Genomic DNA, 4,804 nt, shown 5'->3' with positions numbered 1-4,804 from the left:
CAGCCTCGCGCCGGCGCTCGCGGGAGCGCGCGCCTTGTGCTTCCCGCTCCGGCGCCCGCCCTCCCGCGGCCCCGCGGGCCTTCCGGCTTCGCCGACTTGGGCGGCCGGGCTGGAACACCTCCCCCTGCTGGCGGGAAAAGCCTGGCGACCCCGCTCCCGAGAGTAGGTAGGAGTGCGCCGCCGAGACCCGGGACCGCAGTTTCGGCCCCGCGCGGGCGAGGGTGGCGGCGGTCAGGCGCTGGCTGTGGTGTCCGCAGACCCAGGCCTGCCGCCGGACGGCCAGGTTGAAGGCCGCGGTGGGGGCGACCCCGACCCTCACCCTCCCGTTGACCCCTGGACGCCGCACCGGCCTGAGAGGTGTGGTTGTGAAGAGAGAGGGAGAGACTGCCCCGGACTAGGGAACACTGTCATTTTTATTCAATTTGAGTCTCAGGGCTTTCCTAATCGACGGTCTGGTATTGAATTTACGTGAAACTTTCAATGCACAAATATGGTGTGGCCATTATATGCCAGCAGTTTATAATTTACTCATCCTTCCGGGGGCGGAGGTTGGCTGGTACTGAGACGCGACTTCTAGGAAAGGGTTATTATCGTTTTTGAGATAAAAATACGAGTAGAGTGATTTATCCACAGTTTCACAGCCAACAAACGTTTGCACCAAAACCCTTTAGTATAAACAAAAAATATTTACCACCTATGTAAAGTAGTTACAACTTCCTATATAAAATATGTATCTATATATAGCGTATAACTAGTGACAGCATGCGGGCTTTTCCACTTTTTCGAGTCTGACTAGTTCTGAGGTTGAGTGATTTTTCAGTCGCCAAAATGTGAGCCCATCCTCAACGAAATTTTTAACCTGCGCCGGGGGCGGAGGGGGGTGCCCCTCAACTGCAAAAGCAAGTTGCAACAACCACGACCACCTGCCCTTGTTTATTTCCTGATTTTAAAAAGATTGGTGCTCCTAAAAAGGCTTAACCTATAAGCTCCTCCAGTTGCTGTTTATAGAGAGTTAGCTACTGTGTGCCAGGCACGGTAGAAATATACCTAAGAAAATCAGGTTCTGGTCTTCATGGTTGAAGGGATTCCTCAAGCAATTTGTGTCTTTTTTAACTAAAGACCATTTTTCAAATACAGAACCAAGGTATCTAATTCAGTGAGGGCTTTTTAAAGTACCAGGTGTCTATAAGCTCACTCCCTCTTTCCAAAATGGCTTGTTTCTTGTGTTTTCAAATTTCACTTACATTTGTAAACATTGCCTCCCTACATTGCCAAATGGAATTTTATAATAGCAGGATAAGTAGTTGATGCAGTCTTTCCATTGCTGTATTAGAGATATTCTGTTGATGAGATTTTCTTGTTTTTAGCAGGACAATTAGCATATAAATGCTGGTGACGGGAGATGCACACAGTATTAAATGTTAACTTTAATTCTGGGAGGCAGAGGCAGAAAGAGTGCATCCTACGTTTGAGGTCAGCCTGGGCAATTTAGCAACTTACCAAGACCCTAAAAATTTAAAAAAAAAATTAAAGTACCCCCCAAATTTTTATTTGTCTTCCCTGATTCAAAACAGTACTTCAATGCTGGAGTTTAGACTCTTCCTATTTCCATTACCTGCATAAGAACACGGAAGAGGCTTGATTTTCTGTCACCTCGGCAGAAATTTGTGAATTTCTAGAATAATGGGTCAGGTATTACCCATGTAGTCTTGGCATGTGAACTTTATGTTTCGTGTACTGGCTTCTTAATGTTAAAGAGGCTAACATTTTCTCTGTTAGTTGCTCCATAATTTGGAAAGAAAGTTCTGAGCAATTGTCTATAAACTTTTTTGGATTTTATGTTTCTTGTGGGGTTTTGGGTTTTTGGTTTTGGAGTTTTTTTTTTTTTCCGATTTGCCTAAGAAATTTTCCTAATAAGGCCAAGGAGATAGCTCAGTAGAATAAGCACTTGCCTGGCAAGCGCATGGTCCTGAGTTCAAACCCTGGTACCAAAAAAAAAAAAAATTTCCTGAAATATCTTTATCTGATAAAAGATGCACCACATTTACTGTTGTGTTTGAACAAAATGTAACCTTTGCACATATGCCTTAAACTATTCCAGTATGTAATAGTTAGTTAATATTTAATCAATATTACGCTATTCATGTTTACAGGTGAGACTTCTTAACAAAGAGTAATAAAAAAGATGCCAAGAACAGTCAGAAATAACTCCAACCATTAAGTGAATCTGGGAATTTCAACATTTTGATATGATTTTATCCCATAACAAATATAAAATCATAATCACTGACATGGATTCCCTAAAATAGAATCCGCTTAAGTTATACTGGGGGGGGGAGCCAATCTCAAAAGGGCATGTACTATATGATTCCATAACATTCTCAATTGAAAAAATTGTAGAGAGGGATAACAGATTAGTGATTGCAAGAGATTAGGAACAGGGTAGGAAGGGAGTATAGGGGATGTGGATGGCTACATTTTTAAAGGACTAGCATAGCAAAGGAGATACTTATGATAAAACCATTCTGAATCGTAATTACAGGGGTTGGTATGCAAATCTGCACATGATAAAATTGCATTAACTCGACAAGTGCATGTAAAATTGTGAAATATGAAGATTCATGGGTTGCACTGAGGTAGGATAGAATAGTTAGAAAAGAAAGAAGGAAAATTTTACTTATTATTTTTTATGGCCAGCTTAGCCCACCCTGGGGGTGGGGCTGGCGCAGCATGTGGTGCTGGGGATCCAACCTCAGTCCCTGCACCTGCTTAAGCAGGTACTTTAGACCACTGAGCTATCTTGCCAGCCCAGAAAATCGTAATTTTAAAAGTATGCTTCTAAGAAAACTACAACTTCAGGGGCCGGGGAGATGGCTCAGTGGAATAAGCACTTCCCTGGCAAGCGAAAGGGCCTGAGTTCAATCCCTGGTTCCGGAAAAAAAAAAACAACAAAAAAACCCCCTGCAACTTCAGGACACAGTTACCCAAGATTATCCATATCTGTACTTCATATCTGCTCTGGAGGCTTGTTTGTGCTCCCAAAGCTTTTTTTTTTTTTTTTCCAGCCCTATCATCCCCAAACTCATAAAATAATCTAGCTGATAAAAGTAAACAACAGTAAGTGGACATTAGGATGAAGAAACAAGTTCAAAATGTTCGAACAATGTTCTCAGGCAAAACATCTTAGGTTACACATCTGAGAAGATAACTCCAAGAACACATATGTACTCTCAATCTCAGATCATACGGGGCCGGAGAGATAGCTCAGTAGAAATAAGTGCTTGCCTGGCAAGTGCAGGGTCCTAAGTTCAATTCTCAGTACCGCAAATAAATAATAAAATAAAAAGCACATAAACTTAAAATAATATACATATCAGATCATAGTGCAACTCTTCCCCTGAGGGCCCACACTCTATTTCTCTAAATATGTGCTTCTTAACTCTATCTAGTATAATCTGTCTATGTCTGTCATTGATACATCCTGAAATTCTTTTTCTGTGACAAGAGTCAAGCACCTGCACAAGCCAGGTATGGTAATATGCTCCCATAATGCTAGCACCCGTGGACCAAGTTAGGAGGATGGCAGTTGGTGGGGGGGTGTACACAACAACAATTTAATGACTTAAGGCAGGCCTGTCTCAACTTTTTTTTTTTTTTTTTTGGTGGAACCAGGGATTGAACTCAGGCCCTTATGCTTGCCAGGGAAGTGCTCATCTCCCTGGCCCCTTCAACATTTTTTTTAAAAAGTAAGAACCTAGTTGGCCCATAAATTGAGGGCCTTATCTCCTTGTTAGAGGAACTCCTTGGACTTAGGACCATCCCCATATCAGTGTCCTGGTGTTGGTAATGTCCTAAAGTTATTACAAGGATATTGTTGGAAGAAATGGACTAAAGAGGTACAGAGGACCTCCTTCTGCTTTTTTTTTTTTTTTTCTCCAAATGCCTTCAGGGCAGGTTTCGCTAGCTTGAGTTGTGGGGATCCAACCGCAGCAACCTGAGCCTGACTGCTTTGTTGAAGCAGCCACTTAAAAAACTTGAGCTAAGGGGCAGGCCCTCCCTGCTATTTTTTTTAAACTTCATGTAAATCTATAATTTATTCTAAGTAAAGCTGATAAAAAAAAGCAATCTTGTCTGAGTGTTTCCTTACTATTTATCTTTTTGATACTTGAACAATAACAATTTTCAAAGTCTTAAGAAAAATGTGGGACCTGTGGTCCTCCGGATCCTGAACAGACCCAGAGCGCAGGCCCGGTGAGTGAGTGAGAAGACCCAGGCCGCAGGATCCTGAACAGACACAGAGCACAGGACAAGCGAGTGAGTGAGACAACCCGGGCCGCGGGATCCTGAACAGACCCAGAGGGCAGGCCCGGCGAGTGAGTGAGATAACCCAGGCTGCGGGGTCCTGAACAAACCCACAGCGCAGGCCCAGCAAGTGAGAGAGACAACTGGGGGCCTGCGGGATCCTGAACAGACCCAGAGCGCAGGCCCGGCAGGTGAGTAAGACGACCGGGGCCGTGGGATCCTCATTTGACCCAGGCTGCAGGCCCTGCAGGGAACCCTTCAGCAGAACTCCCTGCAAAGAGGCTAGAGGCAAGACCCACCCAGCTGATTCAGGAGCAGAACATCTTCCCAGAGAGACACAAAGGGTTCAACTCTAACGGCTGCAACAGAAAGAAGTGGAACACAGCAGCCAGATCCAAACAACACCCACCTGGAGGAATCTGAATTTCATAGATCCGGACCTGGTGCTAAGGTAATAACTCTATCTAAGCTCTACACCAAAGGTCAGAAGACAGGTATACAA

Source organism: Octodon degus, unplaced genomic scaffold (genome assembly GCF_000260255.1).
Source record: "Octodon degus isolate 3935 unplaced genomic scaffold, OctDeg1.0 scaffold00297, whole genome shotgun sequence".
Lineage (NCBI taxonomy): Eukaryota > Metazoa > Chordata > Mammalia > Rodentia > Octodontidae > Octodon > Octodon degus.
Note: the sequence above shows the minus strand (reverse complement) of the source record.